At 39.3% G+C, this 23,580-nt stretch overlaps 1 long non-coding RNA gene across 2 annotated transcripts in view; it reads left to right on the forward strand.

Annotated features, from left to right (window-relative positions):
• Positions 1 to 23,580, forward strand: part of LOC119873678 — a 111,865-nt gene that overhangs the window by 3,004 nt on the left and 85,281 nt on the right. Inside the window, exons 1-3 of one of the 2 annotated variants that reach the window (XR_005365994.1) lie at positions 9,233 to 9,356; positions 13,096 to 13,254; positions 19,791 to 19,911. This is a non-coding gene — a long non-coding RNA (uncharacterized LOC119873678). Of the gene's footprint in view, positions 1 to 9,232; positions 9,357 to 13,095; positions 13,255 to 19,790; positions 19,912 to 23,580 lie in introns of those variants that run through there. The other variant, XR_005365993.1, reaches the window with a different exon arrangement.

The following is a 23,580-nucleotide window of genomic DNA, read 5'->3' on the forward strand; positions in this document are numbered from 1 at the left end:
TACTACTGGAAGACTTCAATACTAGCCTCTGACTTCCCCACACTGACCTGTGGGTATGGTCTATGTCTATCTTTCCACTTTATTAATTAATTTATACAGTCATTTATTTCCATCCATGGAAATGAGTGTGGGAGTATGTATTGTATAGTGGTTAAAAGTGCTGGCTCTGGCATCAGATTGTCTAGGTTCAAATCTCACCTGCCGCCTCCTAAACATGTGACTTGATAAGTTGCTTACCCTTACTACGTCTCAGTTTCCTTACTTATAAAGTGAAAAGGAGGGATCCCTGGGTGGCGCAGCGGTTTGGCGCCTGTCTTTGGCCCAGGGCACCATCCTGGAGTCCCGGGATGGAGTCCCACATCGGGCTCCCGGTGCATGGAGCCTGCTTCTCCCTCTGCCTATGTCTCTGCCTCTCTCTCTGTCTGTGTGTGACTATCATAAATAAATAAAAAATTTTAAAAAAAAGTGAAAAGGATAAAAAAAAAAATCTACCTCTTAGGGTTGTTAGGCAGATTTAAGTACACTCTTATTTTGGGATCCCTGGGTGGCGCAGCGGTTTAGTGCCTGCCTTTGGCCCAGGGCGCGATCCTGGAGACCCGGGATCGAATCCCACGTCGGGCTCCCGGTGCATGGAGCCTGCTTCTCCCTCTGCCTGTGTCTCTGCCTCTCTCTCTCTCTCTCTCTCTGTGACTATCATAAATAAATAAAAATTTAAAAAAAATAATTTTTTAAAGTACACTCTTATTTTTATGTAACTTAGCATAGTCTCTGGCCCATGGAATACCTGCTTTATGCCAGGTACCACGCTAGGCTCAGGGGATATAGGTGTGTCAAGACAGTCATGGACGTAGTAATCCCTTCTTTATGGAGCTTGAAGTCTAGTATGAGAGAATGACAAAAACACAACAAAAGAAATGAAAAGAAAAATTAGAGTGTGATTAGTAGTAAGAAGGAAATAAACCAGGTGAGAAGACAGAGAAGAATGGGATGGAAGAAAATAAGGTAGTCAGGGAAAAACTCTCTGCCGAGACATTTAAGCTGCCCTGAATGATGAAAAAGAGACAGGTTCTGAAACATGGGGGCAGGTGAGAGCTGTGAGTTGTGGGGGTAGATTGTCCCTGAGTTGGGAGAGAATTTGACTTCTGTGAGGACTTGGAAAAGCTGGTGTGGCTAGAGAGTAGTAAGTAGGAGTGTGGTGGAGATGAAGTAGGAGAGGGATACACTGGAAAGTTTAAACTGGGAAGTGGCATGACATAGTCTATATTTTAAGATGATCCGTCTGGAAGCTGAGTCTAGAACGGATTGGAGGAGGATAACAGAGAGGTGTAGAAATGGAGTAATGTGATGGCAAGGGTGACAAGGAGAAAGGATGGAGAGATTTGTAATATATTTTAGTGTTGGAATTAATAGAACTTGTTGATGAATTGGATACTGGGAGGTGTAAATTAAGACTACTAACAGGTTTAGATGGATCAGAAATGCAGTGTCTGAGGCACCTGAGAGCAGCTGTCAAGACAGTTGGATCTGAGCACAAAGGAAAGGACTAGTGTAAATATAAGAGTAATCAGCATACCAGTGATATGGTAAGCCACAGAAATGCTTTAATCACTTAGAAACATGGTAGAGATAAAAGAGAATGCCCAGGTCTGAGTCCTGAGGAGGAAGAGGCTGCCAAGGCTATGGAGATGGAGCCAGCATTGATGCAACAGCCAAGCTAGGTTGTATTATGCTGGGTATTTTCCATTTGCACCCACTCCACCCATACCCTTGGCTCTTCTCTGTGCCCTTTTGGGAATGATGTATGGTTAATACATCCACCTCCCTGGCTCTTTTTTTTTTTTTTTTTTTTTGGTTGGGTTAACCAATGAGAGACACCAGCAGGAGATCAGAGGGTAAGGTGAAAGAGAAACTAAAAGTATAAAACCATAATTCTGTATGCTGTAGCAGTGACTACAACCACCTATCATTGCATCATTTGCCAGGTTGTCCTGCTTGTTTGGCTCTAGCTATCACTCCAATTATTCTGTTTCTTCTTGCCACTCTAAGTCTTCAGAATTTCCTACTATTGGTCATCACTCAGTGCCTTCACCATTCTTCATTGTTCATTCCAGAATCAGCTTTACCCTCTACAAATAGTCTCTTCATTAAATTCTCTTTAGAACTCCTCTGAGTGTGCCCTCTGCTCCTTGCTTCCCTTTGTACTGCTCTTCTGAGAGCATGCTCTGGCCTCTCTCCTAGCAGTAGACCACCATTACCTGTTAGGAGAAGCTTGTTACCCTGGAGGTGGGAGGTGAGGGGCATGCTATTCTCTGCTGTTCCGACTAACCCTTGGTTTTAGGAAAGTACTGTATCCCTGGATTCTTAGTGCACCTGCCCCTCTCCCAGCTGTAATTCTGGGCCAGGGATAAAAAGTTATGTTCTGTCCTTCCTCCACATGCAGTGGGTTTTCACAGTGCCTTAGGAGTAACAGCATTTGTCACATTCCATACTGCATAAAGCTTTGATTACCATGGAGAGATAGGAATCCTAGATAGGATCCTAGATATCCTAGATAGGGCTTTTGCTTTCTCCACAGTGGCTACTGTGTGTCTGCCCCAGGCATGCATCTTTCTCGGGAGTCTTGCTTGTACCCTAGTCTTTTTTATGAGTACTCAGTGAAATCCAAGGAGAGTCTGTGAGATGTTGTGAATTCCTGTGTCTGCAGTTCCCAAGGGGTTTTAGTCCACACTCAGCCCTTAGTGATTAGTTAAAAAGTCTACTTGAATTCTTCTTCTTCTTTAAATATTTTATTTATTTATTTATTTATTTATTTATTTATTTATTTATTTATTTATATGAAAGACACACAGCGAGAGAGGCAGAGACACAGGCAAAGGGAGAAGCAGGCTCCATGCGAGGAGCCCGATGTGGGACTTGAACCCGGGAATCCAAAGGCAGGCGTTCAACCGCTGAGCCACTCAGGCGTCCCTCTCTGCCCTCTTCTTATCTGCCTTAAAGCAGAGCATAACATTCCCTTTCCTTTTGTAAAATTTCCCCTAAAATAGATTCATGCCATCTACTGTACCAGGATGAGGAGCGTGACCATTATCCAGAGATGGAGGGTTGGCATTAAGATGAGTCTGCATAAATATACCTTACTAAAATAAGTCATCCATTAGTTTCCATCATGTATTTCCTTCTCATTTTCCCACAGAGTATCACCTCAAGAAATCCAAACCTCCGTTACTTTGTCTGGCGGCTTTATTTTAATTTTATTATTATTATTATTATTTTTACAATTGATTGCCCTTTCTTAAAATGTACAACCCCTGAATCTACTTCCTTCGGCTTTTGCTTCTTTTTTATGAAGCTGCTATGCATGTAAAAATATTAACATTGATAAGATTTGTATGTCTTTTCTCCTGTTGATCTCTTTTTTAAGTTTAATTTGCAGACCTCAGGACTGAAATGAGTAGGTAGAGGAAAAGCTCAAGAAAACACCTCTTCCTCATTACTATATATTCATTAAGAAATCTGTGACTGGCAGATTCCATGACTGACTTCTTATTTTCTGCTCTGAGGAAAGCAGTAACGGTTTAGAATAGTTCCCTCCTCTGGAATGCGCACCCAGTCTTGCTGATATAGATAGCAGGCATCTCTTCTATATCTTCCCCAGGAGGCAGCCTGGGTGGCTCAGTGGTTTAGCGCCACCTTCAGCCCAGGGCCTCATCCTGGAGACCTGGGATTGAGTCCCACTTCAGGCTCCCTGCACGGAGTCGGCTTCTCCCTCTGCCTGTGTCTCTGATTCTGTGTGTGTGTCTGTGTGTCTCATGAATAAATAAATAAAATCTTTTAAAAAAAATCTTCCCCAGGAACCAAGTGACCTGAGCTGTTTCGAGGTTCTGAGTTATTTGAAAAACTGAAAACTCTCACCTGCAGGGAGAGGGTAGGAGCACGTTAGGTAATGAATGCATGGAGAATACTTGCTCCTACATATTTGGACAAGAATTAGGAATAGTGAAAACCCCTTCAGCCTATCTTTGTTTCTTAGGTTACTGAAATTTTCTTCCATTCCAATAAAAGAGAATCAGAAAGAAGAGATCTGCTTCAATGAGGGGATCGCCCTTAATTTTTTCATACCTTATAACAGCTAGGGTTTGGTATTCAGGCCCTCGGTCTATGGGTATCGCCCTATGTGTCAAGACACCTCCTATCACCATTGTGGTTATTTGTTTCTTCTACCACCACTAGTCATGGTCATTTTCCCTAGTAGATGGATTTTCCTGTACTGGCCACACTCCTGATACCTTCAATTCATTGTGCAAATTGGCTCAGAGAAAGTGTTACAGAATTGTGATGAATAGAATCAATTTACAAGTAGACTTTTGCATGAGTTGTGTGTCCTTAGGAGTCTAATGAAATGTAACCTGAATTAGATTATTTAAATTTTAATGTCAGTTAGTTGTTCTTAGGGATAGTGGGATCATTGTTCCTTCTCACAAAACAGTTTCTTTAAAGTCAGCTTAAATGAACAGTTAATTGAACACAAAAGCCTGACCTTGCCAACGCTGCACTGCATGCTCAGTCAAATTAGTTCAGACTATTATGGTTTATATTAAATATATTTGTCATTTGTAATTAACATGGATTAAAATTTGGAGGAAATTTTTGGACTTGTTTTTGGTTGATTATGCTACTGGGAATTTCAGACCATATTAACATTTTCTCTTCTTAAATTTGTTCTTTTTTTTTTTTTAACAGGGTAATTATGTCTTTGATTTGATTTTGGAATTGGCTGACTAATACTTGCTCAGGAAGAGCATAAAACCATCCTTTAACCAATTTTCTCCTTCTTTCTTTGACAACTAACATAAAAGTTTCCTCTGGAGAGAAGCAATCCATACATTTGGGTTTTGGGTCATTGTATAAGATGATGGTATCGGTCGAAATTTAGAATGTTGTGGAATCACTTAAGGTTTTGTATTAAAATCCACTTACTCTGTTTTGGTTATGAAATAGGTGGCTTAGCAGACAGGCCTGAGCTATCACCAATGAACAGACTATTGTATGAAAGGTAGCTTTCCATTATCATTGTCAACCCTCATTAAAATCACGAGCTTTTACCTTTTCATGGCTTTGTTCTGTTTTAAAGAGATGATGTTCAGGGTTTTTGAAATGTTTACACTTTCTTGAAATATTTTCATTTAAAATAAAACTTCTTTTGTGGTTGTACACAGGGATCAGTCTTCTAAAAGAGGAGGAGGCTTTGAAGCTGAGCAGTAATATTAGCTTTAATATTTTGTCTTTTTCAGTCTTTCACAAAACTTTCAAAAATTAACAAGTTCATAAAAATTCCATTTGGACACCTGCATTTGCATATTCTCTTCCTTTTAACAATCTTTATTTTTTTTTTTTCCTGCTTGCAATATGCATCATTCTCATTTCCACTAAACATTTATGGAACATATACTATTATGTAAGAAAACAGCAATTTCTGTTGCAAATGCCTGCACATTTTTGCCCTTTAAAATACAGACTCCCATGGACTCCTAGCAAGGCAGTACTGATGTGGGAAACAATGGCAAAAGAAAAACATTAAAATTCCTTACTGCCTACAGCCCACTGACAAGTCCTTGAAACAGGCAGAGTGACATTCTTCTGGGAACTCAGTTTTCTGGATGTTAATACTTTGCTGAGCACAAAAAGCAATCTTAGCTGCCCCTCAGGATCCTGTGAGTCTACTTTAACATATCAAAATACCCTTGGAAAATTCCTTTATCTCTACCCTCCAAGATGTATGTTGGCAGTCGTCCCCTATGCATATGACCACCAATGTACCTCAGAAGTGTTTCATGATTAAGGTTTTATTAGACGATAATAACCCAACAATAGCTAGTAATATTCCTAACAATAACTAGCACCCTCAAGGTCCTGGAAAACTTGCTTCCAAAATTCCTGAGAGAATTTTACTGTCCCTAACCCCCTCCCAACTTGAAAGTATATAATAGGCCACTCCTTATGACCCTAGTGTGGCTCTTCCTGCCCACAGGTCCTGTCCCCATGCTTTAATAAAACCAGCTCTTTGCACCAAAGATGTCTCAAGAATGCTTTCTTGGCCATCAGCTCCAAATCCCAACCATTCCCTACATCAATGCCAGGGTGAAGAGGGCATTTGAGATTTCTTTTAGGCTGCAACCTAGTTCTCATTAGGCCTCTTTTAATTTGGTTTTGGCCTTAGAAACATAGCTTAGTTTAATTGTTCATGACTTAATTTGCTTCACTTTCCCAATAAAAATTTAATTATTCTTCTCACTCCTCCCAATTTTTTTTTTAATTTTATTTATTTACTCATGAGAGACACACAGAGAGAGGCAGAGACATAGGCAAAGGGAGAAGCAGGTTCCATGCAGGGAGCCTGATGTGGGACTCGATCCCTGGGATCATGCCCTGATCTAAGACAGATGCTCAACCACTGAGCCACCCAGGCGTCCCACCCCCCAATATTTTCTTATGGTAAATTTTAGTTTGAGTCTTTGTCTTTTGTAAAGTTTGATTACTTTAATTGTTAGGAAGATATATTTGTATGAATTAAATTCTATGTGATGTGGAAGTATTGGGGTTTGGAGCTGACAGCCAAGAGAGAATTCTTGAGACATTTTCAGTGCAAAAAATGTGGTTTTATTATAGCACAGGGACAAGACCGGTGGGCAGAAAGAGCTGCCCTGGGATTGGGGAGGAGCAACTGATTATATACTTTGGAATTGGGGGAGGTGAAGACAAAGTTTCCAAAGGGACTTTCATATGCCAGAGAAAACTCACAGGATACTAGAGGCCAAGGAGCTCTTGTCAAGATAATGTTGTTTTTCCCTCTAGCAAAGCATTAACACTAAGATTTGGGGTTCCTGGAGGAATGCTATATTCTGCCTGTCAAAGTATTTGTCAATGGGCTGCAGGTTCTAAGGAAATTTAATTTTATCTACATTTCCTTTTACCTTCGTTCTCCATATCATATGTACATTCAAATTGTAACCCCTTCTGATAAAGAAGTAAATTCAGATACGGTACTCAGAGTATTAGGGTTCATCTTCAACAATGATTTTTATTGAGCCTGTTGGGTATATAGGTTCCATGCTGTTTTCATATTTGTTATTTTACTTAGTTATAAAGAATAGGGGAACATGGCCGTAAAGACTTGGCCTAATATAAATTCATGAGTAATGTATTATGGGGGAATTCAGATAATATGGAAGACTGTCTTCTCTTGAGGAATTTGCAAGGAGGCATAGAAATATAGTGAGATAACATTTTGAGATACTTATTCTTCTTTTCCAATATTTTCTGCTATCTTACCATTCTCACGCACTCAAGAAATAACCTGAGTGTAGTATTTGTACAGTCTCCAAAAAAAGGTTGCTACAAGAAAGAAAATAATAAATACTGGGTTTTTGAGGTTTTTTTTTTTTTTTTTTTTTTTTTTTTGGTTTTTGAGTTTTAAAGTAGATGCAGATAATTCTTTGAAAGAAATTATTTGTGAGACTTAGTGCAGAAATTTCTGCATATCATAAAAAACAGATTAGAAAGGATGCAGGATGATGCAAATTCATTTTTCCAGTATTTTTAAAAAGATATCCTAGCGAGAGGAAAAACAGAAAGGGCTGACAATAGAAACTTCATGGAAGTTTGAATATCTGTGAGAAGCGGGGATTTCAGCCAGAAGAGCTATTTTTAGTATCTTAAAGACTTCTGTCTTGATCATTTTGTTCATGCTTGTATGTTTATTTGATATGTTTTTCCACCTATATTTCTTCTGGCTGATATTTGGTTTATAAGAATGCATTGGAAAAGCACAAGGATTTAGGGAAATGGACTCCTTAGGAGGCTACTACAGAAATCCGGTTATGAGATAGATGATGGAGGTCTTTTTTATTTTTAATTATTTTTTTAATTGGAGTTCAATTTGCCAACATATAGCATATCACCCAGTGCTCATCCCGTCAAGTGCCCCCCTCAGTGCCGGTCACCCAGTCACCCCAACCCCCCCCATCCACCTCCCCTTCCACTACCCCTTGTTCATTTCCCAGAGTTAGGAGTCATAAGATAATGGAGGTCTAAACTGAGGTGTTGGGAGCAGCCCCGGGTAGCACAGCGGTTTAGCGCCGCCTGCAGCCCAGGGTGTGATCCTGGAGACACAGGATCGAGTCCCACATCAGGCTCCCTGTGTGGAGCCTGCTTCTCCCTCTGCCTGTGTCTCTGCCTCTCTCTCTCTCTCTCTCTGAATAAATAAATAATAAATAAATAAATAAATAAATAAATAAATAAATAAATATCTTAAAAAAAATAAACCGGGGTGTTGGGAGGTCGTTGGAAAAGAGTGGACAGATTCACGAGATGCTTAGGAGGTAGAATTGATGAGATTAGGTGACACACTGGATATTGGGGAGAGGGTATGGAAAGAGTTACATATGATATAGTATGCTTGGTTTAGAGAGATGTGAGCAATTGTGCCTCTCCTAGAGAGGTGTGAAGAAAGTCAGAATTGGGGAAAAAAAGATGAATTCAGGTTTGGTCATGTTCGTGTTTTTTAATGATTTTATTCTCCTCTAGTCTAAGCTCCATTTGGTCAGCTAGTTATTCCAATGCCATTTTAAAAAATACAACCTATTCTGCTATAACTCAATAGCATCATTCCTAAGATACTTTTCACTAAAGTATGTTATCAAAACAATTGTTTCAGTAGAAAAAGGAAATTAGGAGTTAGAGTTTTAGATGGGCAATAACCAAGTTATTTTTGCTGCAGGGATTTCAATAATAAAGGAATTTAAATATAAATGCATTTAGTTATTAGATGCTAAAAATAATAAATTATACAAAAACTGACAAAACAAACTTCATTTTCTTTACATTCCACTCACTCCAGAGCCTCATTTTCCTTTTTACTCTTTGGCCTTGACCTGGTAATTTTGTTGTTTACAGCACACCACACAAATACCAAAGTTAACATCAGAGTGAATGTATACTTAAGTAAATAAATATTGGACATGCCAAGAGAGTAGCCACCCATTCCAGCTAAGTGATTCTGTGTCACATACACATTTTCTCTACTCACTCAGCATTAGCTCTCTATCACAATCAAATTATCAAACTATTAATTACATTATATCATTATATATGTTATGAAAATTAGCATTTTTGGGGAAATGGTTGCTATTGTACCTCCCCTCCATGATGTGATATATCACCTTTATAAAATGCTCAATTCCAGGTAACTTGGATTTAAAAAGAAGCTCTCCAGGATATTCTGATACTCGGTCAGCTTTGTGTACAATGACTATGAGAATATAAAGATATGTACTGTAAGCCAGAATTCCTCCTCTCTAGTAAGTCACAGTCCTGCAAGTGAAATAGCATGAATATAACCAACATTTCATAATTGAAATAGCATTTCAATTTAACCAACATTTATTGAATGTGTGAGGCACTGGCTAGAAGTCAGAGCTACAAAGATAAAAAAGTCATAGTCTTTGCCCTCAAGCCTGGTAATGGGAGGGACAAACATATAACTGGATGATCTTTTTAATCCATGGCAAGATGTGGTAATGGAAGCCATGTGCACAGACTACTGAAGAAGTCCAGAGAAGCTTCTGGGAAAGATGAAAATTTTTTTTTTTAATTTTTATTCATTTGTGATAGTCACACACACACACACAGAGAGAGAGGCAGAGACACAGGCAGAGGGAGAAGCAGGCTCCATGCACTGGGAGCCCGACGGGGGATTCGATCCCGGGTCTCCAGGATCGCGCCTTGGGCCAAAGGCAGGCGCCAAACCGCTGCGCCACCCAGGGATCCCAGAAAGATGAAATTTGAATTTTGAACCAAAACAACTGGTATGACTTCATTAGGTACAGAAGAGGGACTGAGGGTGGCTGGGACTATTGCTGGCAAGAGTAATGCAACACAGAAGCCCTGCAAAAGGAGTGCTGAAGGGAAGGCCAATCCAGGCAGAGCAAAGGCAGAGAAGTGTAAAATACCAGTGTCTTCAGGGAATTAGAATCAGTTTGCTGTTACTCAACTGAAAGTGAAGGTGGAAAGTTGTAGGATACAGAATACAGGATGGAAGCTTCTCTGCTGTGGATCTTGGACCATGCTCTGTGGGCAGTAGAGAACTATAGATGGAGTTAAGCAGGGGAGTCATGTGGAGTTTTGAATTTCCAAGAGATGTCTTGTATGATGATGTGGAGGATGAATTTAAGGAAATAAGTAAGACCAGATACAAGAAGAGAGTAGACACTAATTGCTACGGTTCTATGATCGATGAGGTGGCATTATAAGAGTACTCAGTGGGAGCAAATGCAAGAAATGCAAGAGATGTTTGGGGAGTACAAAATCTGGCCCTGATTTACTGTAGGGGTGAGGATGAGGGAAGAGGATTTAGGATGACTCCCAGGTTTCTGAAAAGTTTAGAATGGGAGAGATGATGATGTCGATTTTGGTTGTGCAAAGTTTGAGATACTTATCAACCACCCACAAGGATTTGTCCTGTAACACAAGGCCAGAAATAACAAATGGCTCAGAGGAAGTAGAAATAAACCTCAGAGAAGCAGAAATAATTTCTAGTTTGCAGAATCAGGAAAGATGGAATCATAAAGAAGGTGGTGTTTTATTTAGGCCTTGAAGGGATGGTAACATTTGCATTTAGGGATATGATGGGAGGGAAATGTCCAAGCAAAGGCAAGGCACTTTGAGGGTATTGTTTGAGAACAATGGACACTTCTTGTTTGTGACTAGAGTAAAAAGTTTGTTAAAAACCCTGATAATGGGGATGTGGTTGAAGTGGTGGTTTGGAGCCAGGTCATGAACAGCTTTCAGGTTCTGTGCATAATGGGCATTGGGCTTGGGCAAGATGCTAGCAGAGCTATGCTTTGGGGAGAATGATCTCAGGAATTACATGAGACAAAATAGAGGCAGTGAGATTGAAGCCAGATTAAAACAGTCAGGGTGCTGCATCTGGAGAGGAGGAGACCAGCAGTGAAAAGGATTGAGTAACTCATTGCATTTGAGAGTGAGGCTCAGGTCAAAGGTTATAAATGGTTGGATTATAAGGGATTGAGAAGATGATGCTGACTCATTGAAATGAAGGAGCCTAACAGAGAAACAGATTATAAAGATTATGTGTGTTTAAAGTACTAGGGGCACCTTTAAAGAGAAAAACTACTTGTGTCCCTACTTGTTTTTTCCTTTGTTACAGGCAAAGAGATTTTTTAAAAAGGGAAGGAAGTAGTGTGCCATACTGGTTAAGATTGTAGTTAAGAATTCTTGGTTTTCAAATACCCACCATTTGCTTCAACGTGGATGGAACTGGAGGGTATTATGCTGAGTGAAGTAAGTCAGTCGGAGAAGGACAAACATTATATGTTCTCATTCATTTGGGGAATATAAATAATAGTGAAAGGGAAAATAAGGGAAGGGAGAAGAAATGTGTGGGAAATATCAGAAAGGGAGACAGAATGTAAAGACTGCTAACTCTGGGAAACGAACTGGGGGTGGTGGAAGGGGAGGAGGGCGGGGGGTGGGAGTGAATGGGTGATGGGCACTGGGTGTTATTCTGTATGTTAGTAAATTGAACACCAATAAAAAAAAAAAAAAGAAAAAAAAAAAAAAAGATTTCTTGGTTTTAAATTTCTGCTGTGCTCTTTATTAGCTGTGTACATTTGAGTAAGTGTTCTAACCACCGTAAGTCTGAATTTCCTGATCTGGAAAATGAAAATAGTGAGAATATTAATGCAGTAAGGTTGTGAATAATAGCACATAGTTTGCATTCAATAAACAGTAGCTGCTAAAAAAAAAAAAACAGTAGCTGCTATTATTAGAACTCTAAAAGAAGGGAAATGCAAAATATAAGTCTAATTCAGTTACTACATTCAAAAATACAATTCATTCAAAATTTTTACTGGCTCTTCTGATGGACTAAAGGATTGGTAAGAAATCATCGATGTCATGTTATAAAAATCCAGCTGGTGGTTATTAGCATCTGTTCAAAATCTAGAGATTACCTCCTGAACTCGATTAATATTTTAAAGATGTCCTGAGCTAAATCCCTTATGCCTAGCTCTGAACCTATAGGTATGTGCTGTGAATTTAGAGAGGTCCATGAAGTGGGTCAGGACACTTTACAAAATACAAAAGATAGCTTTATAAAATGTCAGATAAATGGAAACAAGGCTGATAACTTCAATAAAAGTCATAGGCATTTTGTTTTTTTTTTTAATATAAATTTATTTTTTATTGGTGTTCAATTTGCGAATATATAGAATAACACCCAGTGCTCATCTCATCAAGTGCCCCCCTCAGTGCCCGGTACCCAGTCACCCCTACCACCCGTCCCCCTCCCCTTCCACCCCCCCAGTTCGTTTCCCAGAGTTATGAGTCTCTCATGTTCTGTCTCCCTTTCTGATATTTCCCACTTATTTTTTCTCCTTTTCCCTTTATTCCCTTTCACTACTTTTTATATTCAGTCATAGGCATTTTCAAGTGAGACCAGTAGAATATTTATAACTTGAGATAATTTTAAGACTTTACTAGAATCCCAGTTATGCATATTAGCATGTTATTCTGGTGCTTTGGAATCTGTAATGTCAATACAAATATTTTCTGTCATCATCATAGTAATTGATTTATACAAGAATCATCAGTGGAGCTAAACCTAGTGGGTAAAAATTTGAGGAGTAACAGATTTGATTTAAATCAATGTTATCTAAAATTTAGCTTCCTTCTGTTTTCACAATGGTTCTTTTCAAAATCTCCTCTGGTCAATCTATTTCTTTATATGTATCCTCAATACACAACGCATTCACCAATTTCAAAGGGTTCAAATAGTAATGAAAATCTGTTATTATTTAGCAAAGGAAACACTCCTGCAGCCTTTGGACAATGTAGAATTTCATTCCCACCAGAGGGCGCTCGGTTGTTACTTAAGTCACCATTTTGGGTTTGGGACTTTGCAACTCAAAAAGTAAAATGGAATTTTTATTTTGTACATTTGTAGGTGAACAGACAGGTTGGAGGATTAATATAATCTTAATATTTTAAACCTTAGGTGTGTCTTGTTTTTACTTTCAGATTAAAGATAATTACCTGAATGACATAGTAATCAGAAACCCTTACAAACCAAACCAAACCATAGAACAAAATAAAACAAAAAAATGGAAACTTCCACCACCTAAAAATCAGTTTTCTTCAGCAAACACTTCCGGTCCTGGTTCGTTGCAGTTTTGAGAGGTATTGTTCCTTCTTCATTCACTTACTCAGGAATCAGGTTATTGAAGGCAATGGGTGGCCAGGATGAAAGGAACTCTCAGTTTTAGGGCTTAGATGCAGGGTGCTGATAGTCCTGTGAGTCTTGCCCTCTGTGAGGCTGTGCCAAGGATCCTCAGTCTTCCCATCAGCAACACCAGCATCACCTGGGAACTTGTCAGAATGCAGATTCTTGGGCCCCACCCTGGACCTTCTGTGTCAGAACCTGTGAGGTAGGGCCTGGCAATCTGCATTTTTTTTTTTTTTTTTTTACAAGCTCTCTGATTCTGATGTATCCTACAATTTGAGAACCACTAGGATGGACACTTTGTTTTTACAAAGCGAGCTGCTTTTGGGCAATGAGAGCCTCAACATTATTGTTCGGTTTTCATTCTGAGAATCACGAGCACTTTCCCCCAGGCTACGTCTCAGACTTTTTAGACAAAGGGCAGCCAGTGTCAGAGTGGTTTTCTACCTGCTTCAAGCCTCTAAAGGGACTTGTCTTTCACCAGTCAATGGATGGAAGTTGTGAAAATAGATCACTCACATGTAGAGGGAACCAAGAGTCAGTTAAGAATTGTTTTTTTTCAAAAAAAAAAAAAAGGATTGTTTTTTCCCAAAGATTTTATTTATTTATTCATGAGAGATAGAGAGAGGCAGAGACATAGGCAGAGGGAGAAGCAGGCTCCATGCAGGGAGCCCTATGCAGGACTCAGATACTGGATCCTGGGATCACACCCCAAGTAGAAGGCAGATATTCAACCACTGAGCCACCCAGGCATCCCTCAGTTAAGAATTTAGTAAGGAGGGACATCTGGGTGGCTCAGTCATTTAAGCTTCTAACTCTTGGTTTCACTGAGGTCAGGATCTCAAGGTCAAGAGATCGCCTGGTCAGCCCTGCCTGGGGCACCATGCTCAGTGCCTAGTCTGCTTGAGGTTCTCTCTCTCCCTCCCCTTTGGCCCCTTCCTCTATTTGCAAGCATGCTCTCATGCTCTCTCTCATATAAAGTATTAAAAAAAAGAGAATTTAGGAAGGAAGTGTAGTTCAATGGTTAAGCCTACAGATTCTAGATCCACCTTACCTGCTTCGAGTGACAGCTCTGTGTGATATTAGGCAAACTGTTTTTTTTTTTTTTAACCTCACTGGGACTCAGTTTCCTTATCTGCAAATATGGGATAATAATACCTATCTCATATGCTTGTTATGAGAATTAAATTAGATAAGATTTCTAATGTATTTAGAGCAGACCCTGGCACTATGTGTTTAGAAATAATAAGCTTTACCATCCTGCCAGCACAATCCTGTCATCTTTGGCTAGCAACAAAACAACCATAATCATACCTTTCCCCAATTCTTTTTTTTTAATGATTTATTTATTTATTTATTTATTTTTAATGATTTATTTATTTATTCATGAGAGACACAGAGAGAGAGGCAGAGACACAGGCCTCTTTTAATTTGGTTTTGGTCTTAGAAACATAGCTTAGTTTAATTGTTCATGAGTTAATTTGCTTCACTTTCCCAATAAAAATTTAATTATTCTTCTCACTCCCCCCAATTTTTTCTTTTTGAAGAATTTATTTATTTACTCATTAGAGACACACAGAGAGAGGCAGAGACATAAGCAAAGGGAGAAGCAGGCTCCATGCAGGGAGGCTGATGTGGGACTGAATCCCAGATTCCAGGATCACGCCCTGAGCCAAAGGCAGACGCTCACCACTGAGCCACCCAGGAATCCTCCTTTCCCCAATTCTTATGGGAAAATCTTAATGTAAACAATCTCCATCACATTTACACAGGTGACAGGAGTCCTAGGGACTCCTTTGGAGTCAAACAGGACTTTTCTTTTGATTCTAACTATCCTACCTAATAGATGTCTGGCTTTGAGCAAATTACTTAACCTCTCTTTAAATCTCACTTCCATTTTTATTTGTAAAATGGGATTATAATACACATCTCATAGGGTTTAGTGTGAGAGAAAGGAACACAATCAGTGGGTAAATTGTAGAAATAAAGCATTGTTATCTGTACACTACAGTTCCCAGGAAATGCCATAAAGAGTGTAGGATAGTGCTTGGCACATAAGAGGGCTCAATACACATTTGTTCCTTCTCATTCACAGCTTTATACATTTTGAGTATTTGGGGACCTCTTAAATCACCAAAGTGCTAATTATATTCTTGTGCTGTTTACTTTCAGCTTCACACTTCAGCTCCTGGATTTCTGGCCTAGAGTGACTGGGAGAGTTCTGTTTTCCCTTCTCACTCAGGGACCTTTTGGGATAGATTTTCTAGTCAGCTCTTTCCCACCTCTTTAGGCTGAGTTTCACCTAAGATCACAAAACTTGTATTTTTCATTGTAGAAAATTTGGAACATTTCAATAAAGCATAAATAAGAAAATGAACTTTGCCAATTGCTCTCCAAAAGAAAATATCACAGATGATTTGGTGCATTTCCTGCTAGACTTTCCTCCCTTTGCTTAAATAAAATTGCTGTCATAAACTATGTTCGATTTTCCTTCTTGCCTCAAGGCTTCTATAGATGTGATCCACTTGGACTTGTGTGTCCTTCCATGGTCTAGGATACTCCTTCTTTCCCCACCCATTTCTCCTATCCCAGCCACCTCTGATGCTTCGGATGAGGCTAGGTCTTTCTGTTAAACACTTTCAAAGCATGGTGTACTCATTCTGGACTTACTTCTAGTTCTTAGTGATATATTTCCTATGTGATTATGTGAGTAGTATCTATCTCCATGACTAAACTGTAGGAACCACGTCTAGTTTATTCACAACTGCATTCCAAGTGCCAGCACAATGCTGGACACATTGTGTATCCTCAACAAATAGTTTTGAAATGACTGAATGAGCAAATGAAAACTGTTGTAAGCACTTTTCCATGCTAGACATGATCTTGAGTGATTTTAACTGACACGATTTTAACTTATAAATGGCAGAGTGATAGGTAAGATGTTTCTCTTGGGATTTCAAAGAACTCCATGTTTTTTTTTTTTTTTTTAAGATTTTATTTATTTATTCATGAGAGACACAGAGAGAGAGAGAAGGAGAGAGAGAGAGAGAGGCAGAGACACATGCAGAGGGAGAAGCAGGCTCCATGCAGGGAGCCTGACGTGGGACTCGATCCTGGGTCCCCAGGATCACTCCCCAGGCCAAAAACGGCACTAAACCGCTGAGCCACCCGGGCTGCCCCAACTCCATGGATTTTTAAAACAGCCTGTTGTGGTGGGAGGGTCCCTGGGCTGGGAATCAGGAGGACCCATGTTTTCCTTTCTGTTTTACCAGTTCCTATGATCTTGAGTAAGTCACTGACCTTCACTGAACCATATATATATATATATATATATAGTTTATTTATTTACTCATGAGAGACACAGAGAAGGCAGAGACACAGGCAGAGGGAGAAGCAGGCTCTTCTTAGGGAACTTGATGTGGGACTCGATCCCAGAACCCCAGGAACACGCCCTGAGCCAAAGGCTGACACTGAATCACTCAGTCACCCAGGCATCCCTGAATCACATTTTCTTTTTTTTTTTTTTTGAATCACATTTTCTTTATCTGCTCTGCTTCTCTCCTCCCAAGGAATCTCATGTATTAAATAAAAAGTGTGTGTAATGACCCTTCTCAAATTAATAAGAGCCAAGTAAATATGTCCAGACCATTTATTTCGCTTGATTGATAGATAGAGCCACTTGCAAATTTTCAGTGAAGCTCCAACTTTCAAACTTGATATTGATTCTGTTGTCAAGAAAACCTCCCACTTTAAAGCTTAATGATTAGAAATAATTGTGAATCTGAATGTCTTAAGTAGCCCAAATATGTTAACTACTATTTTATTCCTTAAAGGCAGACATAGTAGAGTTTGTTTCAATTTCTTACTTAAAGATTGCACTTAGATTTACAGTTCTTTCAAATTTCAGTTGGCTGAGCAGTCCAGATATTTTTGACAGATTGGCCAAAGAATGTAAATTAAATAGATTAAAAAAAAAGCTTTAGTTTTTGAATATACTTTATGCTGTATTCAGCAGTCAAGGAATATGGTAAGATTTGGAATTTCTAAAGTAGAGTTAATATCTCTGTGATGGCATTAATGTTCATATTTGAAAGCAGGATGGAAGAAAGAAAATTTCCCACCAGTGTCTTAGATGTTAGAAATTGGAATAAGTCACCCCTATGACTAAGTTTTATTGGCCGATCCTTTGGTACTTTTCCACTGCCTCTTAAGTAATTTCCTTTCCATTTTAAGTTATGTGAAGGTGCTTGAAATGTATACATTGAAGAAGTGAAATATTTTGGGGAACAGATAAAAATTGAAAGAATAATAGAAGAGAAGAGCAGTCTCCTACACTCTGTGGAAATTGTGAGTTCATGGATAGAATGAGACAGCTTTTGTTGCAACACACTCTATTGCAAAGTGAACATTTTTCTTTTCTTCTTCATAATACCAAATAATAAATGCATAGCATTTTATCTAATTTATTTTTAAAAATTATTTATTTATTCATGAGAGACACACGGAGAGAGGCAGAGACACAGACAGAGGGAGGAACAGGCTCCCTGCGGGGAGCCCAATATGGGACTAGATTCCAGGACTCTGGGATCATGCCCTGAGCTGAAGGCAGATGCTCAACCGCTGAGCCACTTAGGCGTCCTTGCATAGCATTTTAGAAGAGGAAAATACTTTAAAGGTCCAATGTTCTTGTTTCATAGACAATATCTAACATTTACAAAGAAATTTACAATTGCTTCCAGATAACATGATTTTATAGAATCTTCAAAACTCCATTATTATCCTCAATTAAAAATGAGGGAATGAAGACTCAGAGAGCTTAAATGACTTGTTTAAGGTCACAGAGATGATAATAATAATGATGGATAATATTAATTGAGTACTTGCTCTATGCCAAGACCTCCTCATGCATGATCACATTGAAGTCTTACAAGAGTCCTAAAACCTTATACATAATACATGACAAGCTGGGATTGTAAATCAGTGCTAAGAAACTGGCATATTTTTTTCACTGAATGCTCTTCCAGAGACACAAGATAAATATTGAATAAAATTAACATGATCTTATGTTTTTAGCTTGTGTTGTGTATGAAACTGATTAATCAAGTAAATAGTATTCTCATGTTGCAGGTGAGAAAATATGGAGAATTAAGACTACCATAATAGTATTGTGCTAGCTCATGCTGACAAGGAGAGGCAAGAATCTTGTCTTTTTTTCCAACAGACTTAAGTTCCCTTTATTTGCTATGGGTTTCAGAGTGTTGAGTAGGCAATTGGCAACTGGGAGCAAAGCTAAGGATAAAGTACACTATATTCTAAATATTGGGGACTAGAAATATCACCTGCAGGATGTGATGATGAGTCAGACAAACTGTTTCCCCCCAGAAACCTCCTCCCTGCCCCCTGCCCATCATCATCTGAGACTGAACCAGTCCTCATGTCCTATCCACTTTTTCACTAGATGAGGGGAGATGGACATGTTATTAGAGTCGTGTCTTTGGCTTAGTAGAAAGTACTGTGTTTTCCCCTTTGAAGGTGCCCTGAGGACCATTTGCAGAGATGCAGAAAGTAACAGTTCCCATATATACTTCCACTCCTTCCCCTATTATTTTTTTAAAAAGATTTTACTTATTTATTCATGAGAGACAGAGAGAGAGAAAGAGAGAGGCAGAGACACAGGCAGAGGGAGAAGTAGGCTCCCTGTGGGGAGCCCGATATGGGACTTGATCCCAGGACTCTGCCGCCCAGAGGCCAATAAGCAGCATCAGCTAAGAGAAGGCCACAATGCAGCACTGAAATAGACACTTGTCCCTTTCTATCTCTGCTTCTACTAGACGCTCCAAACTTTAAGCTCATCACTCTAGAGAGAAGGGCAGAGAAGTGGAGGGGAAGACTAGTCCGGGTCCTAGTCACAAATGTCTGACCTACAGAAAGGGAGGAGCTGCAAGTGAAGTTTTAAATTGGACTAGATTTCTTTTTTCTTTTTAAAGATTTTATTTATTTATTCATGAGAGACACACACACACAGAGAGAGAGAGGCAGAGACACAGGCAGAGAGAGAGAGAAGCAGGCTCCATGCAGGGAGCCTGATGTGGGACTCGATGCCAGGTCTCCAGGATCATGCCCTTGACTGAAGGCAGACGCTTAACTGCTGAGCCACCCAGGCGTCCCAGGACTAGATTTCTTTAACATAGTCATTTCAAAACTGCGGGAGCTGCCCAGAATGTTGTTAAGGGTTGGAAGTTGTACTCTGAATTCAGACTGTTTAGAACGGACATTACATATGTTCCAAAAATGTATGTAATGACCATGGCTTACCTGAACAGCTTGCCATCCTTTTCAAACATGCAGAAAGTTTTATGAGATGATGTTGTTAGGAATCAAGTAGCATCTTTAAAATCCTTCATTATTGTGTGTGCAAGGGATGAAATGGAGAAAATATAGGCCAGCAAAATGGCAGCCTCCTCCTTTCTTCTGATTATTCCTTTTTCTCCAGTAGGTATCTTGGCATCTGACCTACCAGAATGAAGATCTCAGATTCCAAGCCAACTTTTGCATCAAGAATCCTGACTGATGGAGTCAATCAAACAGTCAATATTTAACAAGTGCCTTCTACGGTATGTACCATAGGAATTAAAAGTATATAAAAATGGTTCCTACTTTCAAGGAGGTTGCAATCTTTTTTTTTTTTTTTTTTTTAAGATTTATTTATTTATTCATTCAGAGAGAGCAAGAGAGAGGCAGAGGGAGAAGCAGGCCCCATGCAGGAAGCCCGATGCGGGACTCCATCCCGGGTCTCCAGGATCACACCCCAGGCTGCAGGCGGCACTAAACCGCTGCGCCACCAGGGCTGCCCAAGGAGGTTACAATCTAGATAAATATATACTCATCAAAGATGGGAGAGTGTATTACAAGTGCCAAATGAACAGAAATGACAGCAGAAGTACTGTCTGGATTGAGATTGCCTAGAAACCTTCTTGCAGTGGTCATCAGATGAGAAAAGGTGAGGCTTGAAAAGTTTTGTAAGAATGAAGTGAGCAGAGACAAAGGGCTGCTATATGAGCAAATGGGCAGAGATCAGGGTGGTTTGAAAGTCACATTTGAAGGTACTGAGTCCCCTCAATAAATTCTGCATTAGCCAACTTTTCTTTGCAAGTATTGGAAACCTCTCTCAAAATGACTTAAAAATAAAGGACACTTACTTATTGGCTTATGTAACTATAGAGAACTAGATATAAAGTGGGCTGCAGGGGTGCTGTAATAAGGGCTGTAGTCCCATTTCTCTGTGACCCTCATAGCCCTCTCTTTATCTTCAGTTTGGTGTTTGTTCTTGCTAGTTGCAAGATGATTCCTCAAGTGCATGAGTTATCTCTTGCAGCATAACAAATTATCTCAAAATTTATGGATTAAGCAATAAACTTAACCTCATAGTTTCTGTGTGATAGGAATCTAGGCATGGTTTAGCAGAGTAGCTCTATCTCAGAGTCTCTCAGAAGGCAGCAATCAAGATGTTAGCCAGGCTGTGGTCATCTGAGGCTTCACTGGGGCTGGGGAATTTACTTCCAAGTTCACTCATATGGCTCTTAGTTGGAGGTTTCACTTTCTTATCACATGGGCCTATCTATGGGTTTCTTATGAAGTAGCAATTGGCTTCTCCCAGAACAAGTGATGAGAGAGAAGGAAAGAGATAAAGAAAGAGAAAAGGAAAAAAAAAAAAAAAAGAAAAAAAGAAAGAGAAAAGGAGGAAAGACAACCCAGGATGTTGTAATATCATCTCAGAAGTGACACACCGTCACTTCTTCCCTATTCTATTGTTCATACAGACCAACTCTGGGACACTGTGAGAGGGGTATTATACAAAAATGTGAGTATTAGGAGGCAGGAATCATTGGAGGCCATCTTAGTGTCTGATTACCACATCTAGACTATATGATTCCTTGTTCATAACCAGGAGGAGAGTTGCCTCTTTTAGCAATTGTAAAAAGTTCTCAGATTTGCTATGATTGCAACATCTACAGGCCTATCACAGTGGCCAGGAGAATAACAGCTACTGAATGACATGGGTTTGGGTTATGCCAATGTTGGTGTAGACAAATTAGGATCCACCTATAGCAGGAGGTATGGTTTGCTGCCATTTAAACAGCATGGTTGCTCTACAGAAAGGAGTTGGTGATATGTTTGGGAGGTACCCAGAGAGGCCTCTATAGTTTTTCTCTGGCTACTCAGCATCCATACATATCTTCCTCCCTACTTGTTACATTCAGTTACAACCTTTGTCTAAAGGTAGACAATCCAAAGTCCGATTCAAGCTCCAAGTCCAGGATTTCTGGGTGTAGTTCTTTCCTCTCCATCAGGTATGGATACCGTTCTTCACAGTTATGATCTAAGGGGTCCACTTACAACATAACCAATGTGGAACTGTGGAGAAAGAATAGGATAACTTCAGTAAAACTCTCATTGAAAAAAGAGGCTAGAATATAATACATAGCTTTCCCTGGTCCACACCACACATCATAACCCACTGGACACAAATTGTAAGCTCCTTGCCCTGGTTGGAAGACAGAGTCTGTGTAGGGAGGGTAGGAAGTGAGGTCCCAGGCACTAATTGCTGCCAGATTGTTGAAAGCCTTTTAGAACTTTAGCCCGTGGGCAATGAAGAAAGAAAGAGGATCATTGAGGATTTTTGAGTCAGGTACTGAAATGATCAAAATTGCTTTGGTAAAATTAATTTGGAGGCATTAGGCAGTATAAATCCACAAATCTCCTTAAAATAATGCCCTGGGGACAGATTTCCTCACATAAACTGAAGGTGATGCTTGAAAAAGTAAAGCTAACAGATTCCACAGTAAAAGTTCATGTATAACCCAGGTTTGTCTCTTTCCAAATAGAAATTATAAGTTGTTTCTAGGCACCTACATGAAACAAACAGGGTGGTTCACGTTGTGTCACTTCCCTGGCATTATTTCCAAATTAAAATGAATGAGCTTTTAAGACTCTTTTGAAAAGGTTTGTAATAGAAGGTAGACTTGGTAGGTAGAGATTGTAACTGGGACTAAGTTTAACTTGAAAAAGTAAGAAAAAATGAGTAAGGAAAGCTTTTTAGATAGCAATAACCCTTCACTTACCAGTGTATGGTGAAGGAAATAATAAAAATTATTGTTTAAATTATTTTACTACTGTAAGTTCTATGCAAGTTAGAAGGTGAGAAGTCTGTGTAGGCTGTGAAGTATTTGTTTTAAAGAACCAAGCTGGGGGGTAAATGAAGTCATGAGGCTGCAGCACCACCCACTATTGTGAGGAGACTTTACTCCTTTAGGATACGCGGAAATATCCTCTTCATAGTGATAGTCTATGAGATTTCTCCTCATATGCCTAGAAGGAATCCAAGAAGGGAACTGATGAAAAAATTGATTATTCCTATTTGAAATTTCAGATATTAGGATTGAATTTGTATTTTTTTTTTAAAAAATTTATTTATTTATTCATAAGAGACACAGAGGGAGAGAGAGGCAGAGACACAGGCAGAGGGAGAAGCAGGCTCCATGTAAGGAGTTCGATGTGGGACTCCAGGATCACACCCTGGGCCAAAGGCGGTGCTAAACCGCTGAGCCACCCGGGCTGCCCAGGATTGGATTTGTATTTTGATTTATTCTTGAGACATATATGATAGAATCCCCTTCCCAATCCTAACACACAGACACACAGACACACACACACACACTGAAGTTGTTATTTCTCTAATCTACAGTCTTGAGTGAGTATGAGTGAGTGAAATGTATAAAAGAAAACATTTTTTGAGGTAGGAATAGATTCATCATTGAGTTTCCCTGCCAAATTCAGAATTAGATAGTGGAAAAATTCTATTTATTTTGAGTTTGTGAATCTGCCAGCAAACTGTTGGGAAAAATAAAGACAAGCCAGATGAGGACTTGGGTTATGGAATGAACCATAGATGACATATGACTGAACTTTTTAAGAGAAGAATATAGTTTTTCTTACTCTTATTTCTCAGTTTTAGTTTAGAGTCTTTAATAACTCTGATTTGCAGCATGCTTTTCTATTGTACTGAACTATAGCAGCAAAATGGAAAACAGCATATTGCAGTGTTGAAATTGACCTTAAGGGTTGGGAAATTGAAAATATCAAGTTTCCATAGTAACACTAATTTAGTCAGATCACACATGTTGTTTCTGAGCCATTAGTTTACTCTTAGATGTTAAAAGAACATAATATTTACTCTGTAATATGGTTAATGTTATAATGCAAAGCAATTTCATATTTTCTGT

This window comes from Canis lupus, chromosome 10 (genome assembly GCF_011100685.1).
Source record: "Canis lupus familiaris isolate Mischka breed German Shepherd chromosome 10, alternate assembly UU_Cfam_GSD_1.0, whole genome shotgun sequence".
Taxonomy (NCBI): domain Eukaryota; kingdom Metazoa; phylum Chordata; class Mammalia; order Carnivora; family Canidae; genus Canis; species Canis lupus.